Source organism: Melozone crissalis, unplaced genomic scaffold, assembly GCF_028551555.1.
Source record: "Melozone crissalis strain CALT ecotype California unplaced genomic scaffold, PUWL_Pcris_2 ptg000002l_1, whole genome shotgun sequence".
In the NCBI taxonomy this organism is placed as follows: Eukaryota; Metazoa; Chordata; class Aves; order Passeriformes; family Passerellidae; genus Melozone; species Melozone crissalis.
In genome coordinates, this window is record NW_026535780.1 from 6,443,765 (window position 1) to 6,471,336 (window position 27,572).

The 27,572-nt window shown below is 41.5% G+C and overlaps 1 long non-coding RNA gene across 4 annotated transcripts in view; it reads left to right on the forward strand.

Annotated features, from left to right (window-relative positions):
* The first annotated feature begins 5,406 nt into the window (after positions 1–5,406).
* LOC128933025 (uncharacterized) overlaps positions 5,407–27,572 on the forward strand; it is a 29,157-nt gene continuing 6,991 nt past the window's right edge. Inside the window, exons 1-4 of one of the 4 annotated variants that reach the window (XR_008482747.1) lie at positions 5,407–5,957; positions 6,838–6,874; positions 21,085–24,700; positions 25,001–26,275. This is a non-coding gene — a long non-coding RNA (uncharacterized LOC128933025). Of the gene's footprint in view, positions 5,958–6,837; positions 6,875–21,084; positions 26,276–27,572 lie in introns of those variants that run through there. The other 3 variants (XR_008482750.1, XR_008482749.1, XR_008482745.1) reach the window with 3 other exon arrangements.

A 27,572-nucleotide genomic window follows, 5' to 3' on the forward strand; every position in this document is an offset into this window, starting at 1 on the left:
GAATGCTAATTTTAATTCTTGTATAACCCCTGAATATTTCATGGGCTAAACTAAGGAGGTGTGGTTACAGATATGAGATTTCTGTTATGCCAAAATCAGATAAGACAGAGGGTGTCACAAGTCAGGGTAGCTGGAAAGCACCATGGCCACCTCTAACTCTGCTCATTGCCACCTAGGCAATCCTGGACATGTCAAACTCCAGGGAAGTGAATAAAGTAGAGTTTAAGGCACAAATAAAGGGGGAAGCAAGCAGACAGCCAAGAGGAATAAGCTTGACTGATGAACAACATCATGAACAACAAGGATGTGTGCTGTTCTTTCATGTGGAACAAAAGGCAAACATGAGACTTCACCCATGTTCTTTCGGCCTGAACAACACTTCTGACTGCACATTGCAGAGGTGAAGTTAGAAGTCAAACACAAGCCCTCAGTCTTCTCTTTTACAACCACAATCAGCCACTGACAGAAGGGGATAAAAAATGCAAATGTAGAGATGTAGAGCCTTGCTAGAGGGATCCTAAACACAAGGAAGGGACTGTAGGCATTTTGTAATTTTCATGTCCTCTTGGGTGTTTGGAAAGAAATTGCTGGAGGGAGAAACTATAAATCCATGAATTACTGAGTCCATGTTTACTTAGACTACCCAAGTATCTCCTTTCTTTTTTCTCTCTTTTTTTTTTTGTTTTTTTGGAAGGATGTGTATCATTGTTTGAAGTCAAACACTGAACAGAAATAGATAGAAGCAAATCAAGAGATTCCAGCTGAGTAATGGCTAGGAGAGACTCTCCAGATAAGTGATGGTGTACAACACTGCAAGTCTTTCAGAGCCTTTCATGACCTGATGAGAATCAGTCAGCAGCCCACAGAGACACTCACAACACAGTATTGCATTAACCAGAATAACCAATAGGCCAAACTGGGTGTAGGAGGGATCTTGGTTCACATTTTCTCTTTCTGGCTTACAGCACTGGACTAAGATCTGCCTCTAAACTTAGTTTCCAGATGGTGTCATTACTTTCTTGGCTTTTCTGCACCTTTCTATGTTTCTCTGATTTTGTTCAGAAATATTACCTTAGGATCTGCTCCACTCAATCACCTAAGTTCTAGGGGAGCAGGAAAAAAAGAAGTCATTTCTGATGAATTTTAATTTCTGAATGGAAAGCTAAAAATAATTCCCAAGTAGCTGTAATCAAAGCAAAAGTATAAATCACACATGATTCACAGTTCAGCATCCAGTGGGAGTTTCTTGGGAGGGATTGCTTCCCCAGGGCCCTGGTTGTCAATGTGACACTGATGTGTTTGGCTTCTCTCCCACTTCTGTAGAGCACAAGTAAGATTCCAGCCTCAAGACTACTAATTCATTTGGGATGTTGACATCTGCAATCAAGCTGGATGGTTTAAAATGGTTCCCTTCATCCCCATAGGAATTCATTTATTCAGTCTGTGGTAGGTGAGATACCTTTCCCTGTTTTGGCTATTACAAGAAAATAACAATAAAACTTTCACTTTTGTTTCTCTTTCTTTCTAAATTTTCTACGTGCTTTGAGCTCTTATGGACTTGAGAATTCTCTGCTAATGCAGGCCCAGGAACATCTCTGTATCTGTACCCAGAGATTTCTTTTCCTTTCCCTCCACATTTCACTATGTGTCTCGGGTATTGTTCTACTTTCTCAGTTGCCAATGACTAATTTAAATTGTCCCAGTTTTCAACTCCCTCCTGTTAGCCTCCCCCAGTGATCCCAGAGGAATTTCCAGAGACACATCCCCTCCTTTCTTTCTCATACTCTGTCTCCCCACTCAATATCTAATAATTCATGTAAATTAATTCTTCAGTATCAAAACAATATTGAAGGGAGAAGGAGGATCTGACTGATCATGTGGACAGCTCTGGGAAAACAGTTTTTCTTTAAATCTCTATATCCTGCAATGGATCACCTAGAAACTGCTTTAATCAAGACTGTTCCTGTTAGCCAGTGATACTTAAACAATCTTAAGGTAATCATTTTCCGGTGAACTGCATTTTCCAGGCAGTAACCATAAGTCACTTCCTGCAGCTCAAGCCTAGCAGACCATTTCTAGCCCTTAAACCTAAAATGATCTTGCCTTATAAAACTGCCCCTTTAAAAGAATACAATCCCTTAAAATGACACTTTCCACAAGTGTGTTTCTACATGTTCCAGCAGTATGAAAACAAAGATGGTTTGTTGATGAATCTATGGCTTTTGCCAACCCGGAAGCTGTGTAATTGCCAGAAAAGGGTTTGTCTGAGGCACCTGGGATGCCACAATTGCTTTTCCCCACTGGCATCACTGCTATGAGTGAGTTGTTCATTTATTACAAAGAGGTTCATCTATTTCACTATCTCCTCTGGTAGTTTTAAGTTGTTCTGTATTCAGCTTTTATGCTGCAGATATATCGGGCTTGATGAATGCAGACAGGAATTTTATTTCATTATCTTAAAATATTCAAATTACACATGCACAATAAATATTGACAGGGAGGTGAAAGGAAGACTTCACTGCATCTCACAGCAAAAGTTACAATGGCAGAAGGGAGTGGGTAGGGTGGGTTGAAAAGCACAGCAGAAAGCCTTGAGTCTTTCACTTCTTTCACTGGGGCACTGAGTGGGGACTGAAGCTGCTAAACCCCTGAAGAATCATGCCCTGCAAATGAGCCATCCTCTCTTAAGATCCATCTCCAAGATCCTCTGGGGGTGTGGGATCTTTTATGTTTCTGCACTCATTAGCAATGCCAAGGGACCAGTAAGTAATTGCATAAATTCTCTTGCTCATATTTTGGTACCGTTTCACTTTAATTGGTACTAGAAAATAAGAAGGGAAACATAAGGTAATTCAGCCTAGAAAAGACCTCAGGAGTTCTGTAATGCGGCCTCCTACTCAAAGCAGGGTCAGCTCTGGAATCAAGGGAGGTTGTTTGGGGTTTTATTGAGTCAGGCCTTAAAAACCTCCAGGGATGGAGAATGCACAACCTTTCCAGACAGCTTCTGCTTCCAAAACTCACCTTTGCTTGCAGTCTTGCATCTGCTATAGCTGCAGAAATCTTCTGTTTGTTTTTTTTTTAATTTTTCTTTTTCAGTTCCCGGAAGCTTCAAATAGTCAAATAATATTTTCTAGCTGAGGACCTTAAGCAACTTGCAGTCTAAAAGCTGCCATTGACTTCCAACACTGGGTTTCCAAAAGCTGTCGTACTGCAAGCCCTGGGCAGCCCCCACTCCCTGATGTGTGCGAGGTTCTGCCACAGGTCCTGCTGTAAGTCTGCAGGCACACTTGGCTCGGATTTGCTGCCTTTTTCATAGTCAGGAAAACCCATGTGTAGAGAAGTTTGTGATGTACATGTTGGCAGTGTAAAGTCTAAAAAAAATGGGAATTTCCATTCATTGCCCTCAGTGCCATTCTCTACATTGCCTCTCTTGCTGTCTATGCAAACTTCAGCCCAAGTCTGCTCTTAATGAAGTGGATTTATCCCATATGGGATCCACAGTCAACTCTTTAGCTGCCACTTGCTTTTATTGCCTCATCTTTTTTACTGTATCTATTTAAATTTAAAGTTAATTCATAGATCTTGTTCCTAATTTTGATTCTGTCCTCCACAAAACCATCATTCCCTGCTTTTCAAAGCTTTTCTTCACTGTGTTCTGGGCTGGCGTGAATCAGACCAACTCCAAGATGCTGCCAGGGGCAGCATCAGGGTTTGCATTTTTATGTGCAGTTCTGAAATCTGGCAATTAAGATGCCAAGAGACAAAGTCCTGCCTCTGGCAGCCCCTTTGCCCTTCACAGCAAGACATCTGAGCTGCTCATCCATTAGGCTCCTCATCACTGCAGCCATCAGCATCACACTTTACGGAAACTCACTGCCAAGTCTGCTCTCCTTAAAATTCTGCCCTGTGGTCCTGGTGCTGTTTGAAAAGTAGTTTAGTTATTGGTGAGTGGGATGAGGGTAAAGTAGGGCAGTTTGGGGAGGGAGGAAGGGAGAAGTGAACTGGCAGTGATAACCTCATCAGCTTCTCAAGATAAGTTGCCTCCTCTCATCACTCAGGGTCTCTAATCACAAAGGAAATGCAAAACTCCTTCACCAGAAATAACCCTTCCTTTGCAGCTGGCACAGCACTGCTGCCCATCTCCATGTAACAGGGGTCTCTGTTATGGGAATATTTCTTCTCTATGAGGAAATTCACTAATAAAATTTATTTCAGATTGATACCATAAAAGGTAGATATTCTCACTGAAAGTAAATTTTCCTTTCCCACCCCCAAAATACCTTTTTTTGGGGTGATCCACAAACTCTACTTGAGCCAGAAAACCAACGTTTTGTTTTCAACATCTTTATTACATGCCACAAATTACTTTAATTCACTTTTCTTTATTTCATAAACTTCCCCTCTAGAAATTTTTGTTCCAAAAAGAGAGAAAAATGTGCCCTGATATGACCGGCATTTTATGAGTTTTCTCCAAAATGAAATCCTCATTAGCTGATCTAATTTCTATAAATATTTTATCTTAATGGAATCATATATTTCAAAAGGAACATGGTTCATCCCCATGTCTTCTGAGTTTCTCTGTACTAGTTTAAAGATACTTATTCCAAGCTTCTATGACAACTTTGTTGGATTTTGCTGTAACATTTTCATGGACCACGCAATGCCAGCTGCAGGTGAGTACGATGGGAGATGCCTTACTGACCACAATTGCCACTCCAGCCTCCTCATGTGTTATTTGCATAACAGGGGGGATAGGAGCTGCTTTGATTTCCAACAGGTATCCAAACTTTGCTGGAAGTAGGAAGGTTTAATTTGTGTGAATTCTTGGAGCCATGCACAGCTCTGGCCATGCCGCTGTCGCCAGCGGGGGCTCAGTGAATCACAGGGGCCCCCACAGCGAGCTGAGCACGAATTTCCCCCTGAGCTGCCTCTCTGAAGTGCTGCTCCAGCTCAGCCCTCACAGGCCATGGGCAGGCTGACATTTTGTCCAGCTCCTCTTTGGCAACCAGGCTTGAAATAACAGCAAAGGAAGATCTTTGACCCTGGCTGATATTGCATATAACTAGATGCACTTCTGAAAATGCAGAGTTTTCACTGGCACAATATTGGAGAGGAGGAGGCAAGACAGAAAGAAATTTTTAATATGAAAAGGACAGGTATTTGTTTGAAATACTGCATGGGAAAGAACATTGTTTGTTTGGCTCAGTTCTAGTCCTGAATCTGTTTGCTGTGACATTTACTGTTAAATCACTACCAGATTATCTTCACTATTCAAGGAAAAGCTAAAATCCACTTGTTTTATCTCAGGGTAATTAGTTTGAGGGCTGTGAGGTTGAACTCATTATGCTCAGCTTGTAAAGCTAGTGTCCTTTTCCAAATTTTCTTTTCTTTATGTTGAAGCTGTTACTGTTTGTAGCCAAAAATTACTTGTTCTCCACCCCCATTTCAGCACTGTTATATCCACGCTCTTCTACCCCAACTAGCTGAAACAACTCTAATCACCTATTTTTACTGTTTGAGTTAGGCAGTGTTCACAGGACTCATTTTGCCAGAAGAGCTGAAATGCTTGCAGAAAGGAAAAAGGGAAAGGGATACAAACTCAGAGCTGCAAAATAGCAGCTGAACATGATAATATCATCAGCTGGCACAGGCGGCTGCACACTGAGCACCTGTCTACAGGCTAAAATGACTGTTTTGTTTGGGGATTTGTTTGTTTGTTGGTTGGAGTTTTGGTTTGTTACGCTGCAGGATCATTCCTAACTGCTAATACAATTAAGAAAGAAACTTCAGAAAAAGATCACTAAGTCCTGTGGTTTTTAATTCCCCATTGGGTTTTAGGAAGAAGTAGTTTGTGGCAAACAAGGAAGACAAACCTGAATCCTTTGCTGCATCCTTCCTCCTGTTTAAGAAGATTTGTGATTCTACATCTAAATCCAAGAACTTTCCACGTGGCCCTGGTAAGTTACATAAGCTAAACTTTTCACAATTTGATGTCTAAAACTAATCCTTTAATCCATATTTAGGATCCTGTAATTAACTCGTCTTAAATGTTATCTGCAGGTGCTCAGACATACTGAAAAATTGATAAAGTGTATGCTTATTCTTACTTAAGGCATCCAAATTTGAATTTTTCGACCATAATGACTGCTCCTAGGTGTTAATGAAGACTTTTATATATTGAAGGGTTCTTCTGATTAAGAAATTTTAAATCACACTTCTCTGTAACTACTGAAAATTATGCTTCAAGCACCAAAAGAAGTCCAAAGTGGCAAGAAGCAAATTCTAGCAATCTTTTCCCTATTCCATGAGAGGCATTTTTAGTCAATGTTCTTTTTGCAGTGTTTGGGGGAACCTCTCTCCTCCCATGAATTCTGTATAGGACTGGGTGACTCATATGTTTAAGAGAGACACTTGCTGAAGGTCATGGCACAGGAGATGGGGGGGAATAAGAGATTCTGGCTGAACTCTTGGGAAAACAGGTTTGTCCTAATAGCTAAGGTGAATTAATTTAACTCTTTGTTCTCTGCCTCGTGGATTACAGCTACAGAGGAAACTGTTTTCTGAGAAACTTAAGCTTTTAAACAAGCTCCCATTAGTTTAGAAGTAGCAATAGATTCTCACCTGTCCAAATAGTCCAAACCTCCTTTCCCATCTATCATCATCTCCTTCCTCCTAAGGTTACTGGATTGTTTTCCTTTAATGGAGAAGTAACTGTGGGATTTCAACATTGCCTAGTAAGTAGGAGACAAAGGGGAAAACAGGATAAAATAAGTAAAGGTGTGGTGTGTTCTTTTATCAGACTCTTCTTAAGGTTCCTTCCCTCCATTTCTGTAATAGAGGCACCAGCCTGACAATCCCTGTCAGATGATTTAGGGTGAGTAATGAGGGTCTTGGTTACTACTTTTCTATGGACTGATGCACAGGATTTGTTGAGGGGTTGGATTTTGGGGTAGGAAGAGCCAAGTGGGGTCTCAGAGGCTGCACTCCTAAGCACTGGCCATTATCTCTTTCCCCAGGGCTGAGCCATAGGACCAGGAGCTGAAGGACAGGTGTGTCACAGGCTTTTGTTTCTGGAACAGAATTTCCCCAAGTGGCTGATAATAGGCTCAGTCTATTCTGTGAAGGATGTCTTTAGAGCTTGCCCTGATACGTTTATTATAAACAAAAGCTAAAGAACGTTAAATTTTGTCTCTAACAAAATGCTGTTCTGGCTATTCAGATAAAAACAGGTTTGGCTTGGGGTTTTTTAGATGCAGAGCTGTCTTTGCTGTAGGAATTCTCACGTATTAAGGAAAGATCAATACCACAGCTAATGGCCTAAGGTATCAGAAAACCTCACTGGAGGAAATGAGAATGTTGTCTGGAAACCAGATGATGATAATCCTCAGGATAAATGGATTTAGAGATTTCCAAAGCTGTTTTAGTAAACAGAGGACAGACTTAGGCAGTTATTTCAACAAGTTCCTTTACAAAAGAGAAAGAGATTGCCATTTTCCTGTTTGGTTTTAGTCTTGACATTGATGAGTTGCAGCGAATACTTATTAACCTCTTAGATGCAGAACCGACCTTTTAATAAAGCAACCTCTTCTTCTTTACAGAGAAACCTTAACACCAGTTATTTTGTCTTGCAAACATTGTCCTTGCACATGCTGTTTACAAAACTGGCAGAGAGCCATTGGTTTCCCTGGAGTCGAGCAAAGGCAGGTGGAAAACTCATGAAGGACTTAAGGCAGAGCTCAGATGTTGGAACCCAAGAAATTCCTCAGGGGATGCCCTGGAGGGCTCAAGCCCCTACCCTGGGGGGCTCTGAGACCTTGACACAAAGCCCAAGACACCTCTGACTTTGATTTTGGCCCATGGAGCAAATTACCACCTATATATGAAAAATTACAAGTCAAAAGAATTTAAGCAGAATAATAGTTAGTTTGTTACAGAGTGAAAAATAGATTTTTGAGGTTTTTAGAATAGAGGCTCGGAGTCCAAAGATGAAGGAATTTTGGCATTCCCCATCCTTTTTCCTTCTTCTTCCTAGCCTATATGTTCTAAGTGATGCTGGCACTTTTAGATTGGTTTAAGGTAGAAACTCACTGTCTAACATAGATGATAGGTATTGGGAAGTTATAGTAAATAATGTACATGTAGTTTTTAGTATAAAAAGATAACACTGCCCCGAGGGCGGCCAGTATGCCTCAACCCAACCTACCAGACCTGGGGCGGATCAGAGAAAGAATGTTATAGATAAGAAATAATAAACAACCTTGAGAACGAGAACAGAAAAATCCTGACTCCTTCTTTGGCTGCCAGGCTGAGAAAAAGAAGCTTGTACGTATCTCAGAGTCACTCTGACCAACAGAGATTCTGAGACTCAGACAAGCGCCAGGAAGCAGAGGTGCCTTGACTCTGTTCTGGGTTCATGGCTGTGAACCAGCAAGAACCAGAGCAGAGCAGTGTTCAGAGTAGTTCAGTGTTCACTAAGTCCATCCAAACCAAAGCCCAGGTGCCCAGGGTCAGAGGTCCATCCAGACCACCCCACTCCATTCATCCTCTCTCTCACCACCCCTGCAAACACCTCTTCCCCAAGACAGTGATTCATAGCCTGGGTCATCTCTTCCCCTGTGAAAGCTATTTAATGATTTAGTTCACATTTTTTTATATTTTTAACATTTACTGCTTCTTCTATGAGGATAAAAACCCCCAAATGCAGCATCTGAGATCTGCGAGCTTGTGGTTCTTCTGCAGCTGCTTAGCAATGTGCTCTGCACTGCTCACTGTTCTTTCCTGTATTTTCTTTCCTGTTACAGAGGGCTGAGCTTAAGTGTTTCATTTTCTCGCTCTTTGAATAGAAGCATTTAATCTGCTTTTCAGGTTTTCAATGGATTTTGGTGCATCAGCTGAACTCCCCAGGCTGTGTGCAGAACCAGATCATCAAAAAGGTGAAACACAGAGGTTTAAATCACTCAAAGTGCCAAAGCAGTTACCTTGCAGTCAGAGCAGGGTCAGCTACACCCACTGACTCTGCCCAGGGAAGCTGTGGCTGCCCCATCCCTTGAAGTGTTCAAGGCCAGGTTGGATGGGGTTGAAACAGCCTGGTCTAGGGGAAGGTGTCCCTGCCCATGTCAGAGGGGTTGGAGCAATCTTTAAGGTCCCTTCCAATCCAAACCATGATGCTGTGACCATTCCATGTGCTATATTTGGTCCAGCACTGCCATTTTCCACATGTACCACATCCTTCTGCTCACATGGTTATTGGGGCAGTAATAACCTATCCCTCTGTCCCATGGGGCCTCATTTTCATCAGCCACTTTGTCTGAAAAAGGTAATGTGATACTGTTAAACTGAGAGCAGTTACACCTTGCCCTACCTCGTTTCTCATCTATTTTCTCTGCTTGAGAATTGTAGAAGGGGCTATGTGCATGGAAACTCATCTGCTTTTTTCCAGGTGTCTCTGTTGGTCTAATAAATGATATTACTTCTCTACAGTAACTTTTCCTTTCACACATCCTTAAAACTTGGTAGTTGTAAGAGTACTATCACTAAAATATGTTATTATGGCTATTGTATTTCTGACTGAGCTGTAAAATCAAGGATCTTACAGTCATTAAAAATCCCCCAACACTCCTCACGAAAATAGACATGTTAGTTCAGGTTCCCTGGCCCAGCGAGCACAATCTTTACATGATGTTTCAGCTGAATTGTGGCTCCCTTTACTTTCAGTTGTAACTGAGGGTTGTTAAACAGCTGCCATGATTCCCTGTGCTCCCCCAAGAGACCAAGCTGCAAATGAATTATAGATGTAACACAAGCAGCCTTTCACAGGCGTCACCCAAAACCTCTGACGTGGCTCAGAATCATACGGCTATTGTCCTGTCAGACCACTGAAACAAAAATCCCTGGGCTTTGTGAGAGGACCCCAGTGCATTGATTGCTACAAAGGAGACAGAGGATCTTTGACTTGAGATAAAAAGATATCAGACATCTGTGATTAACGATTAGCAAAACTTGAGTGTTGTAGAGAGAGCTTTTAATTGATTCTGGTAGTGTTCCTCTCTGTCTGCATATTTATGCACCAGATGCGCATATGCAAAGTGTTTTGATGTGCAGATCCTACATGTGTGACCACAGATAAAATCTGTGAGAGGAATATGTGGCAGGGCTACAAGAGTCCCCACACACCAGGGTCTGGCTGCTGGCTCAAGGGACCACCATGGGTATCTCAGGTTGTGTCATCCTGGATCCCCTCACTGGGTCTGATCCTTATCCCCACCCACAGGCACATCCCAGCCTGGATGTGGCCAGGGAGGGGAGAGGGGAGGGGATTCTGAGTTTTCACAGTGAAAAAAGAAGACAGCAAGAGAGGGGAGGAAGGAGAAGAGGGAGAAGGCAAAAGAAGGCAGGAAGAGGAGGAGTAGGAAAGGAGATGGGAAAAAAGGAGAAAAACAGAGGAAGAACTACAGAATACAGTGCAAATATCTTCTTACAACTACAATTAAATGTAGACTCCTCCAAAACAAGAAACAAGGAGATGACAGTGAGGACTGAAGCTTGGACTCTGTCCAGATGCTCAATTGACTTTGTCATTCCTGTCCTATTTTGACCTTTCCATTTTTCAAGGGTAATTAAACATTCCAGCTTCAGATTAGATCTTGCTTCAACTAGTGATTCACCTCCACTGACAAGGTAAAGAGCTACACAGGAAAGGTCCAACCTGGCTGCCCAAACAGCCATGTCCATATTGGTCTTATTTTATGTGAAGATAATGCCACCAAGTAATTAGCAATAAAAATACTGTGCAAGAGCAGTGTGTGACATTAGGTTTGAGTAATTTGGTCTTTAACCCATCTAGCAGCTACTGCAGGATGCACTAAGTGACTGAAAACCATATATCTCATTACAGTAAATATTTTATAGATGACATCTCAGCCCAAATCACCTTCCATGACATTGTTTTTAAATCCACTGGCGGGTGATAGGGTGATTTCAGTGCCTGGTCATTGGAAAAGAAGTCTTCTGTTGCCACTTTAAAATGAACCCATATTCATAACAACCAAGTGCTTTCATTTGGTGCGTGTCAAACATCAACAGTGCAATAAACTGGTGACCCTGCTTCAATTTCTGTCACTCAGAGGACAAAGGATCACTTTTTCCCCACCCTGGGTGCCTATTTACCATTTCTCACCCTTTTGCTGACGCCTACTTGTGAGAAAGCTCTCACAGTGGACATCCTGCTATATTTGTTTTGTGGAGAGGCAGAAGAATTTGCTATTTAAGGCTGTAAATCTGGCATTTTCACAAGTGCTGAGAGTCACACCTTTGCATTTCCTGCTGGATCCCTGCTACATAAGGTGAGCAAAGGTAACCACGCTGCTGATATTTGCAGTAGTCCTTCATCTAACTCCTGTTGGGACTGTTCCCATGCACATAAGTACTCCTCATCTCTGACGTCTGAAGGCAGCTCTTTATCCATTCTTATGTGGCTGTGAGTGACAAAGCACCAGAGAAAACTTCCCAACTGTGAAATTTATTAGACAGGAGAGCAAAGTCCTCTGGGGGAAGTGTTGGAACAAAACTCCCTCAGAGGAGGTTTTGGAGGGGATAAAACATTAGGGAGGGAGGTGTAGTGTTTTGGTCCTGCAGTGACAACAGTTGAGCAGGTTCTTAAAACTATTTTTCATTCCCAAAAATAGGGCAGAACATGGGAAAAACCTTCCCCACTCATCAGGTGGGCTCCTTTGCCATTGTGCTATATGATATTTTTCATTAATTAAGTGTATGCTCTATCTTTAAATCACTCAGGATTCTCTCCACACCCTCCAAGAAGGGGGATATCTGAGTGATTAAAGCATCTGGGTCATTCATTCAAGTGCCTCCCCAGACATGAGTAGAAGGCCATGCTTCATCCTCCTGTAAAAGGGTGATGACTATTCAGACAGGAGTCTCAAAGGCAACCTGAAGAGATGCTAACCAAAACATGTGAACATTTAACACACCAGATGCAACTGATCTCTTGGGCTCCTAGAAAAATGTGAGGCTGTTTTCTTCAAAATTAATAGATCTATTTGTACAAATATAGCTCAGTCAAAGCCAACCCATGATGTGTAGACTATCCCAGGGTCTCACTCTCTTCATGGCTAAAACCTTTCTTCTACTTATCAACTTAAATTTATTCATTCTCAGTATTCTTTTGTTCTTCAGACAAAATCTTTCTTCACACTGCTCTTGCTCTTCACTGGTGTGTATCCTAGTGCCCATTTATAGATCTCAGCCGTGTTCCCTCATCCTTAATTGTGTTAAAATTAACAAGCCAAGCTGTCTTGGTGTAAGACAAGCACTTCCATTTCCCAGATCACTGTTAGGGAGAGAGCAATGAACAAGAAATTATTGCTTATTGGCTTTTTAAAAATTAGAATTAGTGACATTAGAGGAATTAAAAAGGATCAGTTTCCAAAGGAGTAAAAGCTGATGTTTCTCCCACATCTTGTGTTGCAGAAATCCCTGCTGCTGCAGACATGCTGAAAGTCAGCTGAAAACAAGGGAGAAGAAGAAGGTATGGAAGGAAATCCAGCAGAGGAAACAGTTGTTGGAAGACAGCAAAAGCAGAGATAATGCCCCTTGCTCAGGAAGTTTTAAATTGAAATTTGCTGAAGACTGACAGTGTTTTGGGGAACTATTACTCATGCTTATACTATCTTACACTCTTTGTTAAGCTTTTACTCCTGCTCACCATCAGAAACACTCCATTGCACTGCAAATGCCTTTAGTCTGATTCTTTACGGCTTTTCTTACCATAACTAATAGTTTTTTACTGAATCTCTCCCAGTCTGAGTGCATTACTCTTGCAGGAGTTTAACTAGCATGGCAGTCAGTATTCCAGGTGAGTTTTCAGGGAGTCTAGCACTATTAAATTCTTCACTCTTCCCCGATGAAAATATCTTCCCTGACACAACACAGGCTTATGTTTGACTCATGATTTCCCTATCAGCTGCCACATCCATGTCCTCTTTCTCCCGTCAAGTCACATCCCCAACTATTTCAGAATGGACAAAACCAGGTGAGTTTGCATTTTGAACAGTTGAACTTCATCCCACTGCTACTTCCCCAACACTTGTGATCACTTTGATTTCCTTGTGTGATATTTCCACCTGTTTTGAACACCTGCCACCCTTGTATGATCAGATGTTTGTTAATTTGTAAAACTCTCTGGCAGCATCCTCATGGGGTACTGGGGGATGGAGTATCACCATCCCTCACACCCCCTGCCACCCTCAGACTCAACACAGCCAATAGGCAAAATGGTGTTTTTTGTCTGAATTAAAATTAGTCAAAAACTAAAGCCTGTGATGGCAACTTTCAGGTTTCCTTGAAGAATATAGTAGAAGTAATTGCTCTGATCTGGGAAGTCCCAGCCTATAAAAATAAAGCTGGTATTTGTAACCTAGACTTCCTAAGTCAGATGGAAATTCTATTTCTGTCTGTTTGTTCCTCTGTATTTTTTGTTTGAAACTTTATGCTTTGCTAATTTTGTCTTAGCAAAGATCAATTGTTGGAACATCAGATTTTTGCAGGCTACAAAACTCATTTCACACCTGATTTTACTACTTCCTAAACAAGCTGAAGCAGGATTTTTCATAACAGTACATATAAAGATGCCTTATAAAAACCAAAGCAACTGTGGCTTCTTTTATAGCATTTGAATTATTTTTAATGCACCCTCTACTTACCTTTCCAGTTGATTTCTAATCTATTTTTTAATCTATAGCCCTAATAAACTTCTAACTTTACCCATATTTTCTCTTTGTGTCCTTCAAAACTATCATTAACCACATGCCTGAGTTACTTTTTTGTTCAAAAGAATTCATCAGAAAATGACAAGTTAAGTCTAATCAGTCAGTCTTTGCTCCCTCAAAAGCCTCCAGCTGTTGTTAAGTAATATCTCTTGTCACACTTTAGATAGCCCAACAGGCCAGGGAAAAAACCCAAAAAATACTTGTTATAACTACAATGATAAACAAAATCTGCTCTGAAGCTCCTCTAATTGCCTTCAGAGTCCAACACAGCCCTTGGATTGACCTCCTTCTGGGGAAACATAACAGCCAGAGTAATTATTAAAGTATCAACCCAGACTTAAATCCAAACACAGATTTCCAGCTGAACATTAAATAACACTTGGTCTTTGAAAAACTGGGCGCTACAGTCTTCAATCAGCTTCTGTCCCTCACCAGCTTCACAGCACCAGGGAAATAAAGGACAGGAATTTCCTGGACACACGATGTCAGCAGCTGGAACCCTGACCTGTGCTTGCAGAGGCTGCTGCCCTACCAGGCAGGGCACCGGCATTAAGGTTTTCAAACTGTTATCACTCACAGGAGTTCAAAGGCTTTTCTTTTATTCCCATGGAGGTTTCTTTTACAGTGGGCTGTGCCTGCCATTTAAATGTTTTCACTCTGGATTTATTGCTTATTTTATCCGGTCTGCAGACGAGGTTTGTTTTGGGTTTTTGGGTTTTTTTTTGCAATGTGAGCCTCTAAGCTTGTTAAAGCAGCCACAAGATGTTGTGCTGCATTTTATCCCAGAAAAATGTAAAATGTGTGATATTTCAGCTGTGGTAGGGTTGGTAATAAGGATACCATAAATTTAAAAAGATGAGTATTAATTTTAGACTTCATGCAATCCTTTGAGGAAGCTCTGCTAAACGGAAAGCACCATCTCCTGCTTCAATTAGACATATTAAATATTCCTTCTCTTTTGAAATCAGTTTAATAATTAGATATGCTAAAGGATCAAACTGCAAGTTGCAGTTTCCCATAACCCTTTGCCATTCCCAGCTGTTCCTCACAGACACTGGCCCTGAGATGAGCATTCAGGAGGGGTTGAGATTAAGGGAACATGCCTGATGGTTTCTTCCTTGCTTCCTACCACAGCTCACTCATTCTGCAGCCTCAGAAGAGGCTCTGAGACACCACTCTGTACTTTCTGTCTCTCAGACAAGCTCAATCAGCTCACCCAAGTATGAGAAGCTTTCCTAAAGAGGAGCCCTATTCAAGGCAAAGATTACAAGTTCCCCAAGTTAGTTCCCTTTTCCACTGATCACTGAGACTTTTGGAGCCAGGGAAGCATTGCCTCCATTTCCTAAGCTTTTGACTGACATCTCAGCCTGGAAATAACTGCATTCATCCAGGTGAAATTTGCTGCAAGCACAGATGTATGGGCACATGGACGTGTCTGCCCAGCAGCCAGGGATGGTGTGCAGCCTCAGCTTCTCTGCGCAATGCTTGTCTCTGCACAGACCTGGTCAAGGACACAGTCACCCCTTTCCTCAGAGTGACCAAGACCTCAGGAGAGGCTGTGAGAGAGAAAATTCACTGCTCAATCCCATGCTTCTGCAAGGGAGCTGCCTTCAAATAAATAAACACATTGCTGCTGCTGAGCTCTATTCTGCAGACAGTTTTGGGCTGAAAATCTGTTTAGAGTTTCCCATACTGATTCTGGGTGTTATCTAGATGGAGGGGAGACACAGGGGGATCCCATATTTACAGGAGGACAGTGTTGGCCTTTCTGATACAGTCTAACTTCTTGAGATTTTTAAAGCAATTGATACTATTCTAAAACAAACAAATAAATGGAAGGAATATAGTTCTGAGCTTTCTTATAGATGAGAGAGAGAGAAAAAAGTGTTCTTCAGAAATGTCACACTATTTTCAATCACATTTAAGAACAGGAAACCAGCCTGGCCTCCTCACTTACACCTGAACATGTGTACACAGCTCCTGTTGAACAAGCTTTTAAACCTAGACAGAATAACAACCTTGAATTCAGGAGAACAACTATTTCTATTAATCACTGTAATAAAAAACCTGCAAACTTGGCAACACAGCTTCACTCAAATGCCTCCTCAATACTCACTGGCAACACCACCCCCAGTATTACTCAGACATTATTATTTTATCATTGCAGTGTCTCTTAAACTCTTCTTATTGCCTCACAGAGGAAACTAATGAATCAAAGTATGAATGTTCTTGACACATATCTTTTAAAAGAAATATTAGCTCAGAAGGTACTGGTGGCCTTCTTTGGCCTAGAAGTATACTCCTGTTTGGAAAAATATAAAAGCTGAATATCATAAATAAGCTTTTAATTTGTGTTTAATGGAGGCCATCATTTTGGGCTGCTGCATTCGACTATTAAAGAGAAACAGAGATTTTAAATGGGATCAATTCTGCTGTCACATAGTTAATAAAAATGAATAATTATTTACCTATCAAAGAAATTTTGTGGGGAATTGGCATATAACAAGGTGATTGGAAGTTCCATTCAAAGATGAATTTGGATTTTAATAAATAATTTATGAACCTCCAGTGGTGGATGGCTAATCCAGAAATGCAGTCTTGGTCACTGCACATGAAGCAAGTAAATTCACATTTAAAGATAAATTCTGAAACCTGCATCCTGAGCACTTTCCTTGCAAATCCCATTGCCTAACACATAAAACTAAAATGAAATGCATGAAGTCCAACTTGTTGAAGGACTAAGCATATTCAATCCCTTCTAATTTGAGCTACCATTTACATCAATCAGTCTTCTGGAAGGAAACTAGTTTGGAGTCACCTTCCTCATCCTTGTTGTTCCTTAAAGGATTCTTTTAATTCGAGGGAAATTTCATGGATTTCAATAGTAATGCCACTAGAGCTGCTATTATCTCTCTGAGCAGTAATACAAGCAAATACAGCCACTGCAAAAATAGAAAAAGAATTCCTACATGCATCTCATGCTTGTTAAATCTCATCGTTAAATCTCATCATTAATGCTGTGCTTAATCACTTGCAGAGAGTTTTTTAATTCTTATTTAAGGATAAATATCTGCATTTCTTCACAGTAAATAAACAAGCTTTTGCACCACCTCACTTGTGACAGAAATTAAAAATAAGCCATGAATTGATAACAGTTAGTTTTGTTCCTCTTTGGATCAGACATTTCAGAAACCCCATGCCAGCTGAGCTGACCATTCTTCTCACTCTGCATTTTTGTTTGATGGTTAAATTTATGTACAGATTAGTTTTCAACGGCTTTTGGCCACATTTTAAGGACTAGGTCTAAATCTGTTTCTGTGCATATAGGTCTTGATATCTGGGATGTGTTTTTTAATAAATATCTTCCTCCAAGTAGCCTGCCATCCTCATCAATTAATGCTTTTGAGTAGAAAGCATGAAGCTTGCTTGAGTTCCTACATGCAGTCCCCTCAAATGAATGTTTCAAGCAAAAAGGCAGAGGAGAGGAGTGCAGCTAGAGAGAGAAACTCATTTTTGCTGTTGTGGTATCCAGAAAAGTGCACTGGGCTGATATAGGGACAATGGTCACTATTGTTGTCTGTGTCTAATTACTAATCATGCACTCTTTGTTTAAGAAAAGGAAATTAAAATTTTCTTTCATCTTCTGCTCCTTCCTATTTAACTCCTACATGTCACTAATAAAGTATAATATTGCACAGTATTACTCCAGTGGTAAAACTCCTATTTCCCTTCTCCTAGCCCCATGTTTCGCTGCAGCTGTGCTGCTCTCCCAAATGAACATGCCAGATCTCTGGGATTCTCTCTGCTGTCTCTAATTCCTGATTGTTTGACCTCAGAGCTGAGTGATGAAGGTTCTATCCTGACACCCACCTACAAGAGGCTCTTCCAAGGAGCTGTTTAAAGTAGCGTGAGCCACTGCACCATCAGCAGGATGGCTGTGGGCAATGAATGAATGCTACAAAATGCTGGCCCTGGTTTCCATTTCAGGGCCATGGGGGAAGCCTGGGGTGACAGGACAGGAGCAGCTGAGCAGCCTGGGTGACTCTGTCCAGGCACCAAGTGACAGAGAGGAGAATCCTCCCTGAGAAATGCAGCACAGCCCACCCAGAGTATTCTGCAGACGAGAGGTCTCAGAGGCTCTGCTGCATCTCCCTGTGCGGTTCAGCAGTGGCACACAGGACAAAGTCACTGTGGCAGTCCCAACCCTACTGAGAAGGAATTAGGAGCTGTTCTGATGGCTGCATGGTGATCCAGTACAGGAGGTCACTTAACAGGTTGTTCCTTTGCCATCTTCAAATTTGTGGCACTAAATACGACACTGAGTTTTCTTGGGAAACTCAAAGAGGAACAAAAATCTGCCTCCTATCAATTTCCCTAACTCCCCCTTCCATGAAAAAGCCCTTTCTGAGCTGTGGATGCAGCATCCTTGGAGCCAACAGAAAGTTTTGCTAAATGAAGGACTTTAACAAAGGACTTTGTCAGGTAGTCCCACCAGGCATAATATTTTCTTTAACAGACACGGTGGTTAGGAATGCCACAAAAACTGTGCACTTTGCCCAGGCAGGACCAGCCAGGGTCTCTGCTCTGAGCCTTTGCTTTGGCCTCCAGCCCAGGGGAGCATTTGGTCCTGGGTGCTGCTGGGTGACTCTGCTGATGCCACCATCAATTCAGGAAGGGATTGCAGTTTTAGTGAGATTCCTGCTGGATGTTTGGTAAAGCACCATCCACAGCATTGCACAGCTTATGGAAATCTTTTCTTTGGATCACAGTCTCACTTATATATTATTAATTTTTTTTTCCAGAGGATAAAACAAAGGTATCATCATTTGCTGTGAAAAAATATAGGTTAGAAATGTGTCTTGGGGTTTGTTTTTTATTTCATGCTATTTCTCTTCCCTTTTAACATCCAGGAGAAAGAGTAGTCATGTGAGTTCAGCTCCTCTGCTCTCCTGTAATCTACCCTTTGATGTAACTAACTGGCAAAAACATATTTCTAATCAAATATAGTTTCTCATCCTTAATCAGCTCAGCTTTAAAATGCAGATCAATGAGATAAGAAAGAGCTGATTTAATTAGCCCAACCTCAGCAATGTTACAGCATATTCTCATTTACAGAAATAATGGGGAGCAAGAGGAAAGAGATTCATCATCATGAAAAGACTGGAGAAGGCAGAGGAAAGCAGGATATTTCCTATGTTAGCTAAGGGTGATTTTCATTCAGGCTAAAGAGCCAGCACATGTTTTATGAGCCATTTAAATAACACTTAGGTCTTGTGCTTCGTCCTTTAGCCTGAGGATGAATTTCCTTCACTAAGCAGCAATACCTTTGGAAATCATCACTTCTGGGTTTAATTGATGAGCCAGAGACAGCTCCCACCACTTGGTGAATAAAGAAGAGGAAATATGGCAGGCAGGAGCAAGGCAATAATGCACATTTATGGAGCAGCTTGGGAACACTCTCCCACAGGAGTGCCAGGCCAGGCACTCTCACCGGAGAGGCTTTAATGGGAACAGCACAGGCTGTGCTCCCTCACTCTGCTGCTGCCTCTTGAGTGGCCACAGGCAGGTCACCTCACCTCTGCATTTCTGGGGGTGTGTTTTGTTTTTCTTTGCTTCCTTCCTCTGTCCCACTAGGATTTGGAATTTCCTGCAGAGTAAATCTCTTCCTTCCCCCACAGCACAGGTCCCCCCACAAGGCAGGACGGTGGCACACCTGGAGCTCTGTGGGATTGCTCTGCAGCTGCTCAAAAAGCAAAACCAGTGCAAGTTCTCAGCTTGCTCTTCCTGTTTGGTGATTTTAAAGCAGCAGAACACTACCTTACCTCCAGCAGCCCTGTCTAACCTGAGTCCAAATGCTCCTCCATCTCCCTGGAGCAGGGGACTCACTGACTAAGGTCAGCCCAGGTTTGGTCAATGCAAGCAGAGAAGTGCTGCCTCCTCCACAAAGAGCACCCAGAACATTTCCATGGCCACACCACTCCTGTAGAGGCCTCAATAAAAGGAAAATCAGACCTGTCAATGTCTAACAAGACTTTTCAGATATCCTCCAGCTGTGGAATTGAGCTCAGAACCTGAACCTTTGGTGAGGTACACCTTGACATTTGTGCTGTTACAAAGTCAGGCCAAATCCACACAAATGAGGATATGCCAGCTCCTAATTTGAGTTCTGGGAATGAAGTTTGTCTTCGTTCCTGCCCATCCATCATTTCAAATGGAGCTATCTTGTGACAGCCACATTTGGTAGTCTCTGCCTGGGAGATAATTGCTCATCACTGAGGGGAACTCACACAGCTGAGATAACCCTCAGGCACTTTCTCTGCAGGGATGGGAGCACCAGAGGCAAAGCAATTAACAGAGCAATTAAGCCACTAGCCAATCATATCTCTTTTATTTTCCCTCATCTCAGATTTGTGCCACTCTCCAGTGCCTCTAAAAACAAGCAAGGAAAGGCCCTGCTCTCCAGAGGCATAATTCCCTAATTCCCTCAGGTGGGCTGGGGCTGAGATTCAGCTCTAAACCCCATTCCTGACCCTTACTCATCATCATTCTGGGCTTGTGGGACATGGTTTGGCTCCTGCAGACAGAACCAGTGGCCATTTCCTTTCCTGAGAGCCGAGAAACAGCAGTGGTCACTCAGAGCTCTTCCCTATATCCTGCTCCTTCCCTCCCCCAGGCTTGTTCTCCAGGCAATAAATCAGTCTTTTCAGAAGTATTAGATCAGGTATCCAGACTCTGTGGTTTCATGAGAAAGTTTTGCAGAAAAGATATTGGGACAGTCTCACATGCACAAGGGTTGATAAACTGCATCCATAGGTGATGGCATTCACCTTTGGGGGAATGTAAAAACACAAGAACAGAGAGGAGAGAGACATGAGAAGGAGAAAATTCTGCCACAGTCAGGCCCTCCCAGGTCCTCCAGAGTGTTCCTCCCCCATCTCCCTGTCCCAACCTTTCCTTGGACTGCAGCCCTTTGGGAGCAGCTGCTCCTGCTGGGGCTCTCCACAGCCACAAATCCTGCAGGAAATTGGACTGTGGAGCTCCAATTGATGCAAAGGGCCAGAGCTCCCTGGCTCCGTGGAGTTTGGCAGTGTTGTAGTACCCTAGGCTACAATATTAAGATATACTCTATTCCCATCCTGAAGAGCTGCTGAAACCAGGAGGGGCATTGTTTCTTCCTTATCTCCTGTTAATGGGCCCATCAATGCCTTGACTCAGAGATAACTCCCCCCAGGAGCCATTTCTGTTTAATGGACCCACCTCATGACTCATGGAATAATATCAGCCAATATGCTCTGCCTAGGAGGAAGGAGCTAAGCATCCCCACCTGGATATGATCTGGGGTTTGGGGCAGCACAAACAGTCTTTCTACTGGCTTCTCAGAGGAATGGCTTCTTTTCCACTGTATCTGCAGAGGAAGACTACACCCTTCTACAGGATCCCTGCTCCAACAGAACCAAATCTGCCACTCTGGGAGGACTGCAGACACCAATCCAACTGGAGTGCTACCAACACGCTGACCAACAGGGTGTCAGGTTGTATTCTGACTTTGCTGGTGGTTTTTCTTTTGTATTATTGCACATATTTTGGTTTTCTTTTCCCTTTTCATAATAAATTGTATTTCTGACTTGGGGTCTCTCACTGGTTTTGCTTTCAAACCAAACCAGAACACATGGGCATTACAGCAGTGCCCCCCACCTCATCCAGCAGCTTGGTTCTAAATGATTAGAGCCTGAAGGACATGGGGCTAGGCTGCAAACCCTAGCAGGAGACTGCATTTGTTCCTCCAGAGAGCCACTTGAACTGCTGGAACTTAGGAGCAAGTCACCAAACAGCAACCAAATAAAGATCACCTTCTCTTTTCAATGCCTTGAAATGAAGCTCTCCATCAGTGACTCCTCATCATCAAGAAATTTTCAGAGTAACACTCACCCTGTCCCTGACACCTGAAACCTGCACATCCCTTCATTTAGAGGATGCACAATGCTTTTGTTAATTAGAGCCTTAGTTTAATATGAGCTGTCAAAGTTCACTTAACTTCAATTAATTGTTTCTCCTGAGCTTAATTTCTTTAGTTAAGTATTGATTAATCATTGCTTAATTATGCTGAAGTCTCACTGGGTGATATTTCAGTTGCATACCGCACCAATGTGCTGCTTTCTAAAAATACTTAGAGAATCATCAGAAATTTTATGTATTGCTATTATTGGGATGTCTTTTAATATTTATCTTTTCCTCCCTTATGTTCCAAAATGTATATTTAACATTTTGTGTTCACTTCCACTGATTTACAACTCATTTTTCTCTATGTTGGTAGGTCATACAACAGAGTCTTGCTCTGCCTGGTGAGGGGAGAAAAGTTTTGCCCCTGGCATCCAGAGTCTTATGCCAGGAAGAGTAGGTTAGGGAACACAAGTAAATGATCTTTACTGTGGCACAATATAAACAACAAAAACATTGATGGCATGGTTTTTTTCTTTGAACATTTACTTTAAGTGACATGCAATGACTTTGGCTCAAATATTATCTGTATTTCCTCAAATCCACAATGCTGGAGCTCTTATGAATGTGGCCTTCAGACCAAGGCGCTTCCAATCTGAAATCTCAGTCTGTTCTGAAGTATCAGGAAGAGAAAACTACCTCCACCTCTCTGTAGTATTTCAACAGCTCTGTAATGTCAGGTTGGATAGCAAGTATCTTAATTTTCACAGATAAGTATAATAACTATTACATTTTTTCCAAGGTCTCTCTTGAATTTTAATATTTACCCAAATTAGAAGTTAAGTTTGATCTGTAGTGAGAAATTAAACAATTACCTTTTCCCCCACAATAATTTCCCTGGAGTCCATTTAGGCATTTCATTTTACCTCCACACAGAAGCATTTTTTATTATTTTTCTAGACAAGAAAGAGTCATTCCCCAGGGAACACTTCTCGGCTTGACTCGGTTTTATCACAGTCAAGTTTTAACTTTCTCCCTGTGGTACACAATCACTTTTTCAGAGATCTCTCAACCTACTACTACTAAAATATAATTTTGAACGTGTTCTGTGCTGTAGGAGTACTCAGCATTATTTACTACTGTCATTCCAGAATCTCAAACGAGCACTGGTAGGAATATGCTGTAAAGAGAGTAATCAAAATGACATCCTTTTCTACTACCTTTCACCTGCTCAGTGGTGTAAACATCTGGCACCTTGGGAATGCACATCTTTGCTGCGTGAAAGGCAAAATAAACTGGTGAATAGACTGATTGTTACATAGATCATGGAAAACACTTCTGTTCCCTTATACTGAATGACACAATAGACTGAATTTTCCAGAGAGGAATGGATGAATTAGTCCAGGATAAAAAAGTACTGACTAAACCCTTGCTCAGAATTTCAACAAGTGCTAATCAAAACATTCCCAGAGTACAATTAATCTGTCCTTTGTTATTCACTTCCTATCACAACTCTGTGTTTCTGGATTCTGATCAAAAGCAGAAACCCCATTCCTATAGCACTGCTTGGTTGTAACAAATTTGTACCAATAGATAATCAAGAAACTGAAAAGCAAGTCTGTTGTCATGGCTCTCTTTGCATCTTCATCTAAACTCTGTCTCCTAGTCCAGGTCATTACTGATGCAGGTGCTGAACAAACACACTCCTGCTCTGACAGGCTCACTGGAAAAGAAGAAACAAAGAATTGGAAAAAGGAAGTTTTACCTTCCCTGGTTTCTGTAAAGGAAACTGCAGCACTGAGACACAACAAGCTGAATTTCCCAGTGTGATTTGGATCCATATTCATTAAAATGATAAGTCATTGATCTTAATTACAATCCCCAGGATCCTGCCACATGCAAGTCAAGCTGTTTGTGGAAGTGTAGCAAAATCAACTTGATGCACATCCTCAACTTTCTTATGCTAATTCCTAAAGACAAAAACATTCCCATTTTGTCAGCTTTCTCGGTGTCAGCCACAATTTTACAGCTCAGCATTATTTATTTATATTGTAACCTACCTAAACAGGCAGAGTCATCAACCACAGTTGTATCAGGGGCTTTGCTACCAGGAAACAAAACTTCTAATCCAGGTGTGAAGATGAGGCCACAGAGATGAACAGGCAGTTAAAGTGGGAATTATGAGTTTATCAGGGCAATCAGCCTGGTCAGAGGGGACCAGAGCTCCTCCAATCCCCTTCTGCAGACTGAACCCTGCCTGAATAATGTTAGGAGAGATGGCTAAATCTATGTGCCTATGAATGTTTCAAACATTCCAGTACTCTCTAATAAAGGAATACACACAAGGCTTGCATGAGCTTTTCCATCTGTCACATCCAAATTGCAAAATCAAGCACGGCACCATGCAACTCTATACCCAGTGATCTGCTGGAGTTTGCAAGTTTTCTCTCCCGCTACATTAATAATGTGACATGTCCCCATTAAAATAATAAATAAATAAATTTAAATGAAGGGAGCCATGGCTTATTTCTTTCAGCACACCTTCAAATGCACAGAATCCCTGGGTCCCCTGGCTGGGCTGTCACAACCTCCTTTTTGTTAAGGTCTCTTAAACACTTTTTTCATCCTTCCAGCTCGTCTGAGAAAAGAACAGGAGGACAAAACATTCTTACAACTGCCTGTGAACCTATACACTGAGAGTGTCCTGTGGGAAGTCTGCTGTGGATTTCTGGTCTCTGGGACATGTGGTCTGTGAGGCTGACTGCATTCAGGATACGACACCTTGTAGAGGAAGGGCTGTGATTTGCTGTAAAAAATCGTTCAGGCATAAGAGGAGAGAAAGAAGTTGTAAAAGTTAAAGCAAGATCCTCAAGAGGCATCTGCACTGCCAGTGTCTATGAGTTCAGTGTGTACCCTCTTTTCTCAGCACATTTGCTTTGGGCAAAACTATAATAATAATAATTCATCAACTGAAGTAGGTAAGTGTTCCTGTTAACATATCTATCCTAAAATACTTCTGTTATTAATAAACAACCAAGTAAAAGCTGCAGGTCACCATAACTTTATCAGACTTCTCACCCTAATAATCTGTTTCCATTTTGAGTTACACTGTGCAATTGACTGCACAGTGCTTTCTTGCTTTTCAAAAATTTCAGTTTGCTTCCTTGCTTTTCAAAAAACCACAATTGCTTCATTTGGATTTGCTGATTTTTGATAACTGAATTGGCTTTTGTACTGTAATAATTTCTCCTTCTATTTCTCCATCTTTCACTTTACAGGCGCTGTAGTTTGGTTTTGAATCCTGCTCTCCTGGTACCAGCAGCATTTTCACAAGGGCTGAAGCTCTTGTGGCTGTTCTCATCCAACTTGGTCGAGCAGACTAAAAGGAAAAGAAATGCAGCTAAATTCTGAGGGATCAGGTTCTACCCTTCGAACATATTATGCAACTTTTCATCCTTTGAGTAGTCTTATTGATTTCAGTGGAAGAATTTGTTATTGCAGAATGTGAATAAGATGCCAGAATTTCACCCTAAATATTTCACTTTACAAAGGAAGCCATGATGCAGAAGAAAACACACCCTGAGCTGCAGCAGGACACAAAATTTGCAGTTACAATAAAAGCTGGGAAGCCTTTTTCTTCTTTGTGATGGTGGCCTCCTATTGAAAGTGCTTAATAAACAGAACCAGTTCTGTGTGAATAAAATGAAAGATGTTCATAAACAAACTGAGAGGCTTCTAATCCCTACAGCACCACAAATAATTCAAAGAAGTCTTGAAGTGCCACGATAATGGCACAAGATGGTTATCTCTGTATTATTGGTTTTGTCTACATCAAAGAAGGCTCTGTAGGAAAAAATAATGTTGCACAAAAAAACCCAAACACATTTCTTTTTTAAAAAGCAGACAATTAAAATTATCCAGAAGTTAAGGAAAATATGAACTAAAAATATTTTTTCTTTGAAAGTCTGTATTACCCTTAAAACAATTTTATGGTGGATATTGCAGGCTCTGGATTAACATAAATGTCTGATTGAAAATCTTTGTAAGGATGTTAAGATTAAGTACACAGCTCTTAAGTTCTACAAATACAAAACTGATTTCAAAGGAATCAAGTGATGAGTATGGATGTCCATGAAACAAATATAATGTATTCATAAAGGCTTTTTCCACTAGTCAAGACATAAAGTGACAACAACTGGACTTGTCACCTGCTTCTAAAATTGCTTAAATTAAACACTATGGGCAACACTGAAAAAGGAAAGAAAGAATTATGAGCCAGCTGTACCTGTGGTGTGATAACATTGCCTTCAGGATGGACAAGGCGCTGGTTGGTCAACTTCTATGTTGGTAATTTTGGATGTACATGAAGTAAAGAGAATGTGGTGCTGAATGAATGGCCAAAAACTGTACAGGGCAAATTCCACCTAGTACAATGTCAGCAAAGCCTGGGGACTTGTGAGGAGGGAAGGGAAAGAGAACTCCTTAATCTACATGACATTATAAAACAAATCACAAAGCTTGGCATGCCCTACACCAGTGGAAGCATGACACACCAGGCAAGAGAGTTGCCCCAGATGCTCATTTCTGTCCCATAATATTCAACACCTTTCACAGATGTAGAAATTCGAGTTCCTGGTGAGTCAGGGCCTCCTGATGCTTTGCACAGTCCCAGGAGCACTTCACGTAGAGGTGCAGTGGGACTGCCTTTCATTTCTCCAACAACCAAACCAGTGGACAAAGGAGTGGGCAAAATCCAGAGTGTTTTGTGCCTGCCTTGTTGTCAGGCACAGAGCTGTGTGTTTGCCTTTGTCCCTTTTGCACGTGGGGTCACACCCCCATGTCACACTGCAGCAGAAACCTCAGCAACAGTCTGTGACAGCCTTTACTCCACCAGAGAGACACTGAGCTATGGCATCCACTTATTTCCTGTCCTACCTCTAAATCAAGGCTAAACGAGGTGAAAAGCAAATAGATTTCAGCCCTTGTATGTTACAGCGCCTGAGTGGGTCGCTGCTGGTGAGAGAGAGACGGTGAATCTTGTTTCTTGATCAGAAGGCTGTATTTATTGATATATGATATAAAATACATTATGACTATACTAAATAGAATAAAAAGAGAAGTTTGCAGATGCTGCTAAGCCAAGAATAGAAAAGAAAGAATCTAAAACAAAGTTGTGCCCAGGGACTCGGTCCCCTGGCTTGCTCTTGTGATTGGCCCTCAATTATAAACATACAAACATGAGCCAATCAAGGTGTCCCTGTTACATTCCACAGCAGCTGATAACAATTGTTTACATTCTTCTTCTGGGGCCCTCAGCTTCCCAGAAAATGCAGAAATCTGAAAGAAAGGATTTCTGTGAAAAAATGTCTGCGACATCTCACCTTTCTAAATTGTATAAAATAAAAAAAATGCTGATGTGGAATGAACAGGAAATTTCTTCACCTGTAAAATATACAATACTAACAAATCACTAAAACAATCCTATAATCTAAGAAAATGCAAAAAACAATGCAAAGAGAATTCAAGTCCATGCAGCTGAGTTTCAGGAACAGTCCATCAGCTAAAGTTGTTTCTTTTGGACATCTGAGAGTCCTTTTCGGTCCTGAAAACAAACTTGCTGCAAAAGGAATCCCATCAATAGTTATCAAAAAACCATTGACAGTCATAACACAATTTTAAACAGTTTGTGGAATGTCCTTTCTGGCCCTTCAATGCTTCAGAGCTGCTGCCCGCTATTTTCAATCTTTTTTATTTAATTTAAATTTTTTTTTTTTTTTTTTTTTTTTTTTTTTTTTTTTTTTTTTTTTTTTGATTGAAGAGCAAAAGAGCAGAAGCCGAGCAGAGCAGTGC